The 15822-nt window shown below is 38.0% G+C and overlaps 1 pseudogene across 1 annotated transcript; it reads left to right on the forward strand.

Moving 5' to 3' along the window:
* Positions 1–2086: 2086 nt before the first annotated feature.
* On the forward strand, positions 2087–14781 carry LOC311591722 (vomeronasal type-2 receptor 116-like; annotated as a pseudogene). The gene is made up of 6 exons: positions 2087–2295; positions 6606–6897; positions 7336–8142; positions 8691–8918; positions 10684–10809; positions 13840–14781. The product of its transcript is annotated as a vomeronasal type-2 receptor 116-like (transcript).
* The last annotated feature ends 1041 nt before the right edge of the window (positions 14782–15822 follow it).

Below are 15822 nucleotides of genomic sequence, written 5' to 3' on the forward strand. Positions count from 1 at the left end.
CAGGTGGGTCTGGCCTCCGGCCATCTAACTGGCCCCTGGATGATAGATGGCCAGTCCCCAGAGTATGGATGCTGACATGTAAATGAGCAGCATTTGAGCTGTACATCTCAAAATCTGTAACTGGTTCTGGACCATGGGTGGTGATGTGTTAGTATCTGGGTCTGCTGGCTCAGGCTAGACTCCAGATGAATGGGTAGATTTGATATTAGACCACCCGACAGTCCATAGAGAAACTCAGGACATGTGCAGACACAGACAAGCTCACCAAAGCCCAGAGAGCTGCAGGCTAATTGGGATGTACCTGCCCTTTCTTTGACACAATGGCGGGCTATGCTAGCATACCAGTGTCAGTGTCTGCTGGCCCAGGAGTGATCCCAGAGTGTGGTTATGGAATAGATCTGACTTTTGGATCACCCTGCTGGTTCACCGAGGGACGGAGGGCCCAGGCAGGGACCCAGTCAGCTGTGGATGTGTTCTCCATGTCTCAGCCAAATGCCAGAGGCTATGTCAGAGTAGTGCACTGTATGGCAGACGGAACAAGGCCAAAGGGCCCCAGTGTGGTGGGGCAGGTTATCCAAAGCCCAGGATAACACAGCCTAATGCGATGTTTCTGCACACTCTTTCTCTCTGACAGAATTGTGAGCTCCAGAGCAACAATATTAGTGTCCACTGACACAGTTGGGGGGGGAGCACACAGTGTGTATGTGGAATAGATCTGCCTTTGGATCACTCCATCAGTCCACAGAAGGACCCAGGACCCACATGGGCGGGGACATGGTCTCCAAAGCTGAGTCAAACATGCAGACTAGTACACTGTACCAGCAGTGCTCCCTTGAGGACTGAACGAAGGCCCAAGGTTTTCCCTGTTCCCAACAATTGCACTGAACTGTGAATTACTGAGAAGTAGGTTTCACTGTGCTTTTTCATTGCCTAATTGCCTACAGTTTTATAATAGACATGATATGGATCCATGTGCTCACTGTGTATTGTTAATGTGATCCAAAAAAGTCCCACCAAGCTGCAGTGAGCTGTTAACACATCTGATCATGATGCTTTTTATTGTTTCACCTGAATGTTTGTTCACTCTAGTCACCCAACCTTGCTTAGTGGAGTCTATTTATTTTAGGGGGTATCCTTTCATTACCACATCACAATACACTGTACCTTCACTGCCCTACACTCCTGGTGGTTAGGAAGTAGATCACTGCTCAGAATGATGTCTTTCAGTACATTAAGTGAACGGATAGCTCTAGAAGCAGGTACGGATCACAAAGACATGTCGGCACAAAGATTCACACACGATAAAAGAAAAGAGTAGAAGTTGAGAAGCTTAAATATCAGAATATAAAGAGGGTATTTGATTTTTCACTGTAACTAAGTAAGTGAGGAATGTATCTGGACTATTGGCTTTTCCAAAGTGGGAAATAAGGTGATTGTAGTGCGAGAAGACACCATACTGTTTTTTCAGATACAGATTTATTTATCACCTTGAAATTCAGAAACACTCAGAGTCAATAGGAAGAGTTGTTTCCATTGATTGACCTTGGTTTGGAAAGACATATTTCACATATTTTTCTTGTGTGTGCATGGCATGGTTACTTTTAGCCCTTCTCCCAATTCATCTTCCATAGCAGCCTCTGATGTAGCTTGTTTTCATCAGCCAAAGTTGTGAAAAGTTTCTTACTTCAAACTCGCCATAATTGCCCAACCAGAATCTTGATCCCTGAGCTCTTATTTTCCATCTTCTTTGCTGAAATAATGGTGCCTGTGCCCAGAGAAGAAGACTCAAAACATATTTTCCAACTTGTTTTTAAGCAGAACACAGGGCCTCAGATGCAGAGCCTAAGGGAACCAAGAGTTTCAGATCTCTCCATGATATTGGAGGAAGTGCCAGGAAGAACTTGGGGTGATTATCATAACTGCTGCACTCATTAACAAAGTTGAGGCGCACATGTTCACAAGCACTTGGGATGAGTATATTCCTGCTGGGCATTGTTAGATCTGTATCTACCCAAACAAACACAGTTTTATAAAGATAATTGTAACACAGCATACACATGGCTGGGCATGTACTTGTGTTGATAGCATGTTCTGGATTTTGACCTTTGGGCTCCTGTATGTTCCTGATTTTGTGGGTCCCTTTACTGACAATGACTGCTATGTAACAATAAAGGAAGAGTTTCACCGTGAAGGAGATGTGACACTTGGTGCATTTTTCCCTCTTCATATTTTCTACACAAGCAAAAACGTTCCTGTTATACAGGAAACACAGATATTCCAGGACAATCTCATACAGTTAAGTACAATTATTCATTGTAAAAGTACAAAATTCTTGTAACTTCTGTGATACGTGAATTATACCTGTTTTTCTTCAGTAATTTTTCCATTCTCAAATATGGTCAAGTATATTCCCATATGTATGGTCTTTCTAAGGAAAAGTGATAATTATCACATTATTCGTTTGGCTTTCCTCATATGCTATTTGAACATTAAGTTGTTCATTTGTCATCCTTGTACAGCCAGATAATATTAATATTTTGAGTGTTATGATGTCAGAGTATGGATAAGCTAATAGTACTTCTGGGCTGTCTTTAAGTCCAGATGTGGTCTTGTGAGAAGAAATGATGCCACTGAATCTAGAGACTCCTAAGTGCCTAGAATATAGTTAAGTTGATGAATATTAACTATGTTATGTACAACTGGTTTCATAGCAGGTCTGTCACCATTAAATTTTGGGAGCACCTTCTTTACATATATATTTTTATATCTCATTTATTTGTAACTCAGTGTTTCCTAACTAATCTATTTTTATCCTCAGACAGATTATTAAGTGTTTATCAGTTTTCAATGCCTTTCCTTATTTGTATGGATGCACCAAATAATATACATTATATGTGAGGGTGGGCCCTTAAGATTATTTGTTTTTTGCTTGTCTGAAATATGCAATGTTAAGGACTAACATCAGAACAGTCTTGTTTCCTTAGACAATTTAATGACAAATATTCACATATTTCTCTGTATAGAGGAAATTAAGTGTGCTTGTCCAATAAAGACATCTTTAATCTCTATGGAACAATTTTTTAAAAACTCTGAAATAAAGCAGTAGAACTTGTAAATATATGAATATATGAGAAACTCAATAGAAAGAAAATAGGTAGAAATTTACAAAATAACATATAGTTATGAAGATTAATTGTGCTCAGTGTGACATTATTGTGTATTTACTACAACATTAAGGTGGTGTTAAGTAAAAAAAAAATCAAGGACAGTGGAGAAAGAAATATGTTCAGGTATAAAAAAAAGTCAGAATTTTGGGAGTGATGACATATTTAAACTAATTGTTAAACTGAATAATGATTTGCAACTAACATAGCATGGATGGGCACAAATCTAAAATTTCATATCTAGATTCAATACTTTGTAAGTCATTACAGTTATTGAAGGCAGATTCAATTTCTTGAGGATCATATTGTATCTGAAATAAAATCACAAATTTGTCTCTGAGGCCTAGCAGAGTGGGAGCTCTGGATGCTGGGTGGAGCCTCTTTAGTTCATCATAGCTAATATCCCTAGTTACTCTCCTTTTCCTCACTCTTTACTTTCAGAAGCTCAGGCACCAATGTACAAAATTATGTATTTGTTCTATATTATGTATCAAAACCCCCATATATGAAAAGATTATACTTTCAGTTTTTTTTAATGGGCCAGGGACATCTTTTTTGTCCTTAATGAACAAAAGGGCTGTATCCTACATGTAGTATTCAACATTTTACATGGCCAAAAATAAAATCAACGTAGTTCATGAAAAAAAAGTAGTGTTTTTACAATGAGAGATTCACAATCTCTGAATCCCAATCATTGAGTTCCTGGACTGACTTCTTTCAGTGATCAATTATTAGGTAGAAGTGTAAGCCTAATAAAATTTTTCTTCTTCACCTTGTTTTTTGTCATGGTATGTTATCACAGTAATTCTAAGCAGAATAAAGACACCAGGTAAATCTTGTTGTCCCTAGTTTCCTCACTACTTAGCAAGTAATAACTTTAAGTAAACCATTTTGTTTAGTTTTTTTTATTTTAGTGTGTGTGTGTGCGTGTGTGTGTGTGTGTGTGTGTGTGTGTGTGTGTGTGTGGACAGGTACTCCTTTAACTCTACACAGCTCTGACTGTCCTGGAATGTACTATGGAGACCAGGCTGACATAGGCTTTACAGCGATCTCTCTGGATCTGCCTCCTGAGTTCTGGGATTAAAGCCTTGCCCTACCATTCTCTCTCTGACCTATTTGTCTGTCCCTGTCCGTGTCCCTGTCTCTTTCTCTGTCTGTCTCTGTCTCTGTCTTTCTCTCTATGAGTTTTATTGAAATAGGAGAGTTCCCATGTATGTGGTTGACCTCTTAGGTGTCACAAGAGTGAAGAAATTGACTCTCAACTCCCAGTAATTTATCAAGTCTTAATAGCATCTCAGCTAGGAGTGACATTATTTTTAGCCATCTCCTTCTCCATGCTGATATTTTGCTTTATTTGAGCACACATGTTCTGGCACATCCTTTCATAAGCATTGTGAGTTCATGTGTGCAACAAGACTGTTGTGGACAGAAAATATTGTTTCCTTGAGGTAATCCACAGCCTCTGAGCCTTATAGTCTTCCCACTTCTCTTCATCCACGGTCCCTCAGTTTTGTTGGAAAGGTGTGATATGTAAGCCACATTTATGCTTGAACACTTCATAGTCTATTATTATATATACCATGAGCACTCATTGGTTTCTGTATTATTTACCATCTCCCCCCAAAAGAAGCTTCTGTGGTAAAGGTAGACAGATGAACTAATCCATGGGTAGGTACAGTAGCAAGCCTTAAGGAGTTGATTTCTTGCAATATTAATTTAGCTGAATAACAACATTTAATCTACCCCTTGGGTCTATAACCTACTAGTTACAGATTCTGACCATTTTTATGGTACATGTGTTGCATACCATGGAAGGGGATTTATACTTAGTCAGGCAAAGGTTTGTTTCACATATAACATGTGTGCCCATTTTTGTAACATAGGACATATCATACAAGGCCTGTCATTACTGTATCCCTCTTGGTACACAGAGGAGTAAGAGTGGCATTACTTTTTATTTTCTTTGGTAGTATGGCTAGGACCTCCTTCTAGAAGTATGAGATGTAGACAGGAAATATAAAGCACCCAGCTGGGTAACAACTTGATGTCTCCATGTTTTTAATTCAAGTTTGTAGTATCCAGAGTAATGGAGTCGTACCATCAAGTTCTGCAGGATCCAATCGTGTACCTTCCTGATATATACTCTAGATGATGAATATTAAAGATATATATGGTAATTGAATTTCTTAATGTGACTCAGATGGTATTGTAGACATGTTCACAAAGATGCACCGACTTCTGTTCTGATTAATTTTGGAGCCTGGTGTTTTTGATTTGAGAATTCTTTATAATAGATTTTTTACAGAAGATATTTGGTTTTTTTTTAACATAAGATATTTGTATTGCTAGTGTCTGCATTCCTATTTTAGTCTTCGTAGCCTGTCACACTGCTCCTAAATTTTGTGGTTTTTAATATTTTACTTTGCTCAGTACAATTGCATCCTTTTTTATTACCTCTAGAGTACGACATATACATTATTTTTTTTTGTTTTGGTTTATTTCATGTGAAATTTCTAGACAAATCCATTAAGTTTAAAAGAAACACAACCTAAGAGCAGACAAATTGTAAGTCTGAGGAGCATCTGAGAAAAGAAATATAGAGGAGGGAAGACAATATTACAATGTCCTTTGAGCCGACATGCATGTCAGATATGTCAGACCAGCAGCTACTCAAAGGGAAAAAGTTTTTAAAAGGGATAGGAAAGTACAAAGAATCTGAGATGCAAATAATTAATGATGAATTCCCCCCCAAAAAAACCAAAATAAAATCAATGTGACTGAAAGCTTTTGACATTCATGTAGCTGAACCTGCACTGAGACTCATATCCACATATGTGCTACACACAGCTCATCAGTATACAGAATGTTAAAAATGGATATGGATTCGTATAAGTCAATCTCAGCAGCTGAGAGAGAGAGTCAAAAATATCCCCATGAGTTCAAGGGCAACCTGGTCTGCAAAGTGCGTTCCAGGCCGCCTTATCCAAAAATGTAATAGAAATGACAACTTGGCAATATATTATTTGAATTAACATTGTGCTGTTTGTAACAAATGATATTATGACAAAAAGTGGTTGATTGGATCAAGATATAATGATGTTTCCTAACTATGGAGGCTGAAGGGCCAAGATATAGACAGCAAGATGGGATGTCAGAATTTAATTACTTATTCACGGACAGTTTATTTCTCCACATAAAATATAAATAAAGTAATATAATCCTAAATTAGATTTGCTGAGACCACAATTAGTGTTGATACTGTTAATCTTCCTAACCCTATCTAGCTAAAATGTCCATGCTAATTCATGTCATCATGGGTAGATGTTAAAATAAATTATTGTATAGGAACATGGGCATTTGAATTAAGATAGACATTCACACTACATATGAGGGTTTGTGGTCTTTGTCTTCCTCCCATATAATTTTATGAAATCTGTGCAGGTATAAGTTGAAGAACTACCAATTTGTTCTCGCTCTGGTTTTTGCCATTGAGGAAGTCAACAGAAACCCTCATCTTTTACCCAACATATCTCTGGGCTTTGATCTCTACAATGCTGCACCTTATGAAATGAGTATCCTTATTCCTCCCATTTTTTGGCTTACAAGGATGAGGCAACCCCTATTTAATTACAACTGTGTAAGGAAGAGAATGTCACCTGCTGCCCTCACAGGAACATCAACGACCATATCTGCCCAAATAGGGAATCTGTTACAACTTTACAAAATACCTCAGGTGAGGACTCGGGTGTGGAAAGTAGGAGTCAGGTATCCATATATATATATATATATATATATATATATATATATATATATATATATATATATATATATATATATATATATATATATATATTATTGGATGTCTTAAAATGTTAGAGAGGGACAATTGGAGAAATCGTCTATCAAAGGAAAGTCTGACAGTACTGGATAGAACCATATTTACTGTACTTGAAAGAAAAAAGGAAGAGAGATAGAAGAGGCCAGCTTGGTCACTGAAACTGGGTGCTTGTCAGTAATTTTATTTTGGAAAATTCTAAACTGTGCTTGATTTTTAAATTATGACAAAATCATGTTAATCCTGACTGTTTACACTTGTTTAATCAGAACTGATATTGTGTTTGATGCCAGTACTGCCAAAGCTTTTCCTCTTGTTTCCATTTTTTCCCTACAGCTCACTTTTGGGCCATTTGATCCTGTCTTAAATGATCCAGGTAAGCTTAAATTTCTCTACCAGATGGCTCCCAAAGACACATCTCTGCCACTTGCTATAGTCTCTTTGATGTTTCATTTTAACTGGTCCTGGGTTGGTGTGATCCTCCCAGATGACCACAGAGGAACTCAGTTTCTCTCAGGGTTGAGAGAAGCTATGGAGAGTACGAACATCTGCATAGCCTTTTTGAAAATGATCCCTGGCACCTGGAATTCATTTTCCAGTTCAGTATGGAAAAATCTGGTGAATATTCAGGAATCAACAGCAAATGTAATAGTTATTTATGGGGACGTTGCTTCTTTACAAGGTTTAATGCGACACATTTTGCAACTGTTCGTGACATGGAAAGTGTGGATCTTGAACTCTCGATGGGATGTTGATAACAATTTTGATTATTTCATGATAGAGTCATTTCATGGGAGTCTTAAGTTTTCACACCACCATAAAGAGATGGTTGACTTTACATATTTTGTTCAAACAGTTAATCCCTACAAGTACCCAGAAGATACTTATCTTCCTAAGTTTTGGTATTTGTTCTTCAAGTGCTCATTTTCTGAAGTTGATTGCCAACTTTTGGAGAACTGCCAACCCAATGCTTCTTTGGAGTTACTGCCCAGACACCTTTTTGACCCATCTATGAGTGAAGAAGGTTACAATATATATAATGCTGTTTATGCTGTGGCCTACAGTCTCCATGATATGATTCTTCAACAAATAAAGACACAACCAAATGGTGAAGGAGAAGGAATGGAATTTTCCCCCTGGCAGGTAATATCTTTTGTATTGTACTATCAGCAATGTGATATCTCACTATTTCCTAAGGCATTAAAATGTGTGTCATAGGTTTTAAAATCTCTTGCCAAGAAACAAGTATGTATTCTTCAGAGTAGAGGTAGGACCTGTAGATACTGAAGGGTAAAAGTGCTTCCTAGCAGTACCACAGTGTTCTAAGGAATCACTTTAAAGTCAATGTTACACTTCAGGGCACTCGTGCTAAGAATGGAAGGTCTAAATATATTCCAAAAGTTCCTAGGAGTTATTAGGTTTGCAAAGAACTTTGAATCAGCTGAATCCATATAACTTGGTGTCTTGCTGACTTAACGGGTATAGATTAATGATTTCACTTGAACAGAATGTGATTTTCAAGTTTTAATGCATTTTAATCCAAGAATCTTTCATCTACAAACCCACATTGATGCCTCTTTTAGAGAGGGTTTTTAGTAGGATGGGCTAAAACCACTGAGATTCTTTGTATTACTTAAAATGTTTTTAGTATTCCAATTGTACTACAACCTATATTCCTACATCTCTTTCAGTTCCTTCCTTTCCTCAAGAACACCCTACTGAACAATCACGTGAGAGGTCACTTGGGAACGAATGGGAGAAAAAACTTAGATCCAGAGTATGACATTCTCAACTTTTGGAATTTCCCAAAGGGTCTTGGATTAAATGTGAAAATAGGAACCTTTTCTCCATATGCTCCCCTTGGACAGCAGCTCTCTTTATCTGAGCAGATGATTCAATGGCCTACATCATTTACAGATGTAGGTAGTGACTTATCTCTGTACTTTGACTCTTCATAAAAAAAAAAACAATTGTCAAGGTGTAATGATCCTTGGACACTCATTCAGTACCAACCAATATTAAGCTATTGTTAAGACCTTCACATAAAAAAGCCTACACAGACTATTTTCTCTTTCCCTGATCAATGGAAAAGTTAATATTCACATTTTATTTATATTCTCATGTTTCTTTTTTTTTTTGGTTTAAAATTTTATTTAGTTATTCACTTTACATCTCAATTGTAGCTACTCCTTCCTCTCCTTTAAGTCCCTCTCCTCTGTCCTTCCTTCATCTTCCTATTCCTTCTCCCATGGCCTTCAGAAAAGGGAAAACCACACCCTAAACTACTGGTATAGCTCTTCAAGTCTCAGCAGTACATCCTTTTACACAGTGTCCAAGCAAGGAAGCCACACCAGAGAGAAGTGATTGAAAGGCATGCAACTGAGACCATATCAGAGACAGCCCCATCCTTTCTGTGGGAGACCAGCATAGAGTCTAAGTTTCCTATTGCTTATATGCATATAGGAAGTCCAGGTCTAGTCCATGCCTTGTCCTTTGGTGGTGCTTCTGTCTCCTCAAGGCCCCAGGGCCCTAATTATTTGGGGCTGTTTGTCTTCTTGTAGAGTTCTTTTCCCTTCCTTTCTGTTCTAGCTCACCCCACTCTGTGACAAGGCTCATGTTGCTCTGCCCCATGTTTGGCTGTGAGTCTCAGTTTATGTTTCAACCTATTGCCAGGCAGATCCTCTCAGAGGCAGCCATGCTAGGTTTCTGTATGCAAATACAGTAGAGCATCATCAATAGTGTCATGGATTTGCTCTCTCCCGTGAAGTGAGTCTTAGGTTGGGCCAGAAATTACTTTGAACATATATTTCTTATGAATAGAGTGTCTGTTAGGATTAACTCACTGATGCAAAAGAATGATACGTTTATTTTTTTCACCCAGGCTAAGAAAAGTAAGTTGACATTTTTATTTTGTCAGCCTCTGAAAAGGAAGAAAAGCATGACAGGTGTTTATGTGTGTGTGGGGGTATGTGTGTGTGTGTGTGTGTGTGTGTGTGTGTGTGTGTGTGTGTGTGTTTTATGTGCATTATACTTGTTTTTCTACCTTGAGTAAATAGTCAACAAAAGCCACTCACAGGAGAATAGGTTTGCTCTGGCTGACACTGTGACCATGCTGTATATCATGGTTGAAAAAAAATGTTTGAGGAGCCAGAGGAGGTGATGAGATCATGTTCACAGATCAGCATCAGAGATCAAAGAATATAATTGTGTACTTTCTATCTCCTGCCCATATTTGTATGACAGTAAACAATGAAATACTGACCCCATTTTGTGATTTTTCCCATTTCTTATAAATGTATCTATAAAATTCTGCATAGAAATGCCCAAAGATTTCTTTCCGTGATGAATCCAAGACCTGTGAAGTAGCCAATCAACATTCTTAACTTCATTAATATAAAAGCTCTGCCTGGTGGCCAGTAAGTATAGAGATGGCTTGAATTTGAAGTCATACATTGACCTTTTAGAACACTTATATTTAACAATGGCTTCATGTATTGAACAATATTTAAACACATGTGTTATGTAAGCCCCAAAGCTGCCAATATTAGCAATCCAAAACATACTATTTGAATCGTAAGTGTAAGCATTTCCAAACCAATATTCAATTATACTCAGAAATACTCCATTTACTCAGATTTTTTCACAAAAGTCCAAACACTTGCTAACAGCTTTCCTTTCTCTTAGATTCCTCAGTCGGTGTGCAGTGAGAGCTGTAGACTTGGCTTCCGGAAAGCTGCCCAGGAAGGCAAGGCTGCCTGCTGCTTTGATTGCATTCCTTGTGCAGAAAACGAGATATCCAATGAGACAGGAGTAATTACAGGAGTAATGACAACTTTCTAACACATCTACAGGAGTCAGCAATAACTAAGAAAATGGATTTAGAGTGGAGAGAAGTAAAATTTACAGTGTTTTTGCATTGCGGCCATTGACCCTTCAAGAGATCCACCTTGTCCATGAATGAACAGACTATTTAATTTCACCATGAGCACAGTATGTTGAGCGCCATTTTTTTTTAATTTTCAAAGCATGCTCAGTCACATGTAGGATTCACTTAAAGTTTGGAATTCTCACATCTTGTTCATGATTACTCCCAATAAAAGATTTTCTTTTTTCTTTCTTTGTTTGTTTAATACAACATTTGACTGGAGAGTTTGTTTGATATCTTCAGTACATGTATTTTGTATCTTTCCTGATTAAGTTTCTTTTGTTTAACAGAAAATATATTAATTAATATAATTTGTTCTTTTTAAATCTTTCTCACCCTTTTAGTTTTAGTTTTTATAATTTTATTTATCTATTAATTCATTCATACTACATCTCAATTGTTATCCCTTCCCTATTATCCTCCCATTCCTCCCCCCTCCTGCTTTCCCCCTATTCCCCTCTCCTGTGACTGTGAGTGAGGGGGACCTCTTCCCTCTGTATATGCTCATAGCGTATAAAGTCTCTTCTTGGTAGCCTGCTATCCTTCTCCTGAGTGCTATTGGTCCTCTGCATCAAGGGGACCTGGTCAAATATGGGGCCCCAGATTTCATGTAAAAGTCAGTCTAAATCTTCACTCATCTTAGAGAATGACCTGCCCTTTGGCTAGACATGGGTAGGGGTTCAATGTTTACTGCATGTATTGTCCTTGGTTGGTGCCATAATTTGTGCAGAACCCCTTGGTCTGGATCTGCCTATCATGATATTCTACCTGTAGGTTTCTAGGACCCTCTGAATCCTTCTATTTCCCCATTCTCCCATACATCTCTCACCTAGAGTCCCACAAGTATGTCCTCACATCTATCCCACTTTCCTGGTAGGTTCAGACTTTCATGGGACATGTCCCTTGGGCTAGTGTCTAGTATAAGTGAGTGTATACCATTTGAATTTTTCAGTTTGTGGGTGAACTCACTCATCAGGATCATTTCTAGTTCAATCCATTTGTCCACAATTTTTGGGAATTCCTTGTATTTTAAAATATTTTTAATTGAAAAAAATCATTCATATTACATCTCATTTGCTATCCCATCCCATGCATCCTCCCATTCCTCTCGCCTTCCCACTTTCACCCCATTCCCCTTCCCTATGACAGTGACTGAGGGGGACCTCATCCCCCTGAATATGATGCTAGAGTATCAAGTCTCTTCTTGGTAGTCTGCTATCCTTCTCCTTAGTGCCATCAGGCTTCCCCATCAAGGGGACATGGGCAAATATGGGGCACCAGAGATCATGTGAACGTCAGTCCCCAGTCTCTACTTAACTGTGGAGAATGTCCTGTCCATTGGATAGATGTGGGTAAGGGTTTAATGATGACTGCAGGTATTGTCCTTGGTTGGTGCCATAGATTGAGCAGAACCCTTGAGCCCAGATCCACCCATCATAGTGTTCTTGTAGGTTTCTAGGACCCTGTGGATCCTTTTACTTCCCTATCTCATATATTTCTCTCCCTTAGAGTCTCAATAGGATGTCATCACCTCTATCCCATTTTCCTTCTAATTGAAGACTTTCATGAGACATTCCCCTTGGGATAGTGTCCAGTTATAAGTGAGTATATACCATTTGACTCGTTCTGCTTCTCGGTTGACTCACTCAATATGATCATCCCTAGTTCAATCCATTTGTCCACAAATTTTGGGAATTTCTTGTTTTTAATAGCTGCGTAGTATTCCATAGTGTAAATGTACCACAGTTTCTTTATCCATTCTTCTACTGAGGGACACATAGGCTGTTTCCATGTTCTGGCTATTATGAATAAGGCCACTATGATCATGGTTGAGCATATGTCCTTGTTGTGTGCTGGAGCATCCTCTGGGTATCTTCTGAGGAGTGGAATAGCTGGGTCTTGAGGATACCCTATTTCCTGTTTTCTGAGATATCATCAGATAGATTTCCAAAGTGGTTGTACTAGTTTGCATTCCCACCAGCAATGAAGGAGTGTTCCTCTTTCTTCACATTTTCAACAGCATGTGGTATCATTTGAATTTGTGATCTTGGCCCTTCTGATGGGTGTAAGATGGAATCTCAGAGACATTTTGATTTGCATTTTTCTGTTGACTAAAGCCGTTGTCTCTCCTTTTTTTGAACACAGACTTTTATCATACTATATAATCTGAATCAATTTTCCCCTCCCTCTGTCTCCCTCATCCTCCCCACATCCTCTCTGACCCATACCGACTCCTTATCTATCTCTCATTAGAAAATAACAGGAAAACAAGCCCAAGAAGCAAATGTTAAGAGTAGAACATTTGGGTATTCTTTTTTAATACCTAGAAACATTTCAAGAATTCTCTCCCTATAAGTTAAAACATGCTATATCTATATGTACCAATAAACTACTAGTGGATGACTTAAAATTCAAGGATGTAATGGCATTTATTATTTCAAATCATTCATAGTGTGAACCAAAGTAGTGTACACAAAAAATTATATGTAAATAAGTAAATATATGACCCTATGCTTAGAACACCATATAAGAAACGAATTTAAAATATTATTTTCTATATTGTAATACATACCCCATTAAGTATATATGTACAAAAATTCACGATTTAAATAAGGTAATATTTGAGTGAAATCATGTTTATACAATATTGTCCTCTAAATTATGATTTATATAATAGATGCAAATTCAGGGAAAAGATAGAAAGTCAAGGAAAAAAAACATTGGGTTGCTTCCATTTTTGTTAACATAGACAATGATGGCTGCATAGATTTGAAATTATTCACAGACTATTTAAAATTTTCTGAAATAATGAAAAAATGATTCAAAAAGTATTTCACTAAGCTATGGCTGTGTAACAACTTATAGTGAAGGAAAATCCTGAAGATTGATTCACCGTCACCTTCGTTTCTGAACAGATATGGATCAGTGTGTTAAGTGTCCAGAAAGTCACTATGCAAACCTGGAGAAGAACCACTGCCTCCAGAAATCTGTGAGCTTTTTGGCCTTTGATGACCCCTTAGGTATGGCTCTCACCATCACAGCGGTGTGTTTCTCTGTTCTCACAGCTGTGGTTCTTGCAGTCTTTGTAAAGCACAGAGACACACCCATTGTCAAGGCCAATAATAGGACTCTCACCTACATCCTGTTATTGACCCTCATCATCTGTTTCCTCAGTTCCTTGATTTTCATTGGAAAACCCAACACAGGCTCGTGCATCCTGCAGGAGACAGCATTTGGAATTTTGTTCACTGTAGCTCTCTCCACAGTGTTGGCCAAAGCTATTACAGTGGTTATTGCCTTCAGGGTCACTGTTCCAGCTAGAATGGTGAGGTGGCTAATGGTATCAAGGGCCCCTAATTTTATCATTCCCATGTGCACTCTGATTGAACTTGTTCTCTGTGGGATCTGGCTGCTCACCTCTCCACCCTTCATTGATCAAGATGCTCATGCTGAACATGGTCACATCATCCTTCTGTGCAACAAGGGTTCAGCAGTTGCCTTCCACTCTGTCCTGGGGTACCTGTGCTTCTTGGCACTTGGGAGCTACACCATGGCCTTCTTGTCCAGGAATCTGCCTGATACATTCAATGAAGCCAAGTTTCTGTCATTCAGTATGCAGGTATTCTTCTGTGTCTGGGTCACCTTCCTCCCTGTCTACCACAGCACGAAAGGGAAGGTTATGGTGGCTATGGAAGTTTTCTCTATCTTGGCTTCCAGTTCAGCACTCCTTGGCTTGATTTTTGTCCCCAAGTGCTACATCATTTTGTTAAGGCCAGATAAGAACTCCTGTGTTGATATCAGGCATAAAATTCAATCAAGAAGAAATAGCCATTTAAACTTTAGTTAAAATTAATATTAATCTGTTTTGATAATTTAAAGACAATGGTCGAAACCAGTGCCACACCATTCTATATCTGTTATTTAAGTGTAATTGCATAAGAGTATGAGGTTTCATAAGTCCTCATTCAATCTTACTAAAGTCCCTTTGCACTGGAACCATTATTATTTTCATATTTAATATCCAGGTTATCCTTTCCTCTGTAATAGAATTTCACTATGTATAGTTTGTTAGCCTTCAGCATCTTAGTTATAACACTGTAGAATATACTCATGGGTATCTGCCTTTCCCTGCCCACAGAGTGCTGTACTTAAAATGTACCATCATGTTTAAACATGTTGTATTTATGTGATCCTTCATTGATTAAAACCCATTAAATTTCATGTAACTTACGTGTTCATTTTTGTACTCCAGAAGATTCTGTTATGTTCTACCGTGTAAATTGAAATTCACGGCAGCAGATTGTTTCTCACGCATCAGTTTTAAGGCTCTCGGTTTTCAATGATTTTGAGAAGAAATTTCATGACTCTGAAAGAGTGTAGCATTTCCTATTTTCAAATTTCATTATTTTATTACTTGCCAAAAACAATGAAGTCTCTCATTTTGTAGTTCTACATTGGATGCCTGATTTGTAACTAGTAACTTTTAGATACACAGAGCTCAGAAGTGGGATGTGATTATTCAGGTAGTTCATGATTTGTTATGAGCACAGTGCATTGAAGTAAAAGCAAACAGTGTGAACAAAAGATATTATGGATGATGGAGTTACTAAATGCAACATAAGAATTATATTGAGGTTTTGTTCATCATTGTAATAAACTAAAATAATTTATTTTTATTTTCTATACTTTTATTGAATGTCTATGATTTATATGTCATGCACCAAAATCCCTCTCCTCTGCCCATCCCCTCATATCCACCCTCTGCTAGGGCAACCTCTCTCCAGTAAAATAAAACAAACAAACAAACATCGTATCACAGAAGCTATAGAGCATCATGCAGCATAGCCTTTTGTTCACATATGTTTACTTTCAAGTGTACATTCCTATGAATCATGGGT

The sequence above is a fragment of the Acomys minous genome, assembly GCF_964271855.1.
Source record: "Acomys minous genome assembly, chromosome: 20".
Taxonomy (NCBI): domain Eukaryota; kingdom Metazoa; phylum Chordata; class Mammalia; order Rodentia; family Muridae; genus Acomys; species Acomys minous.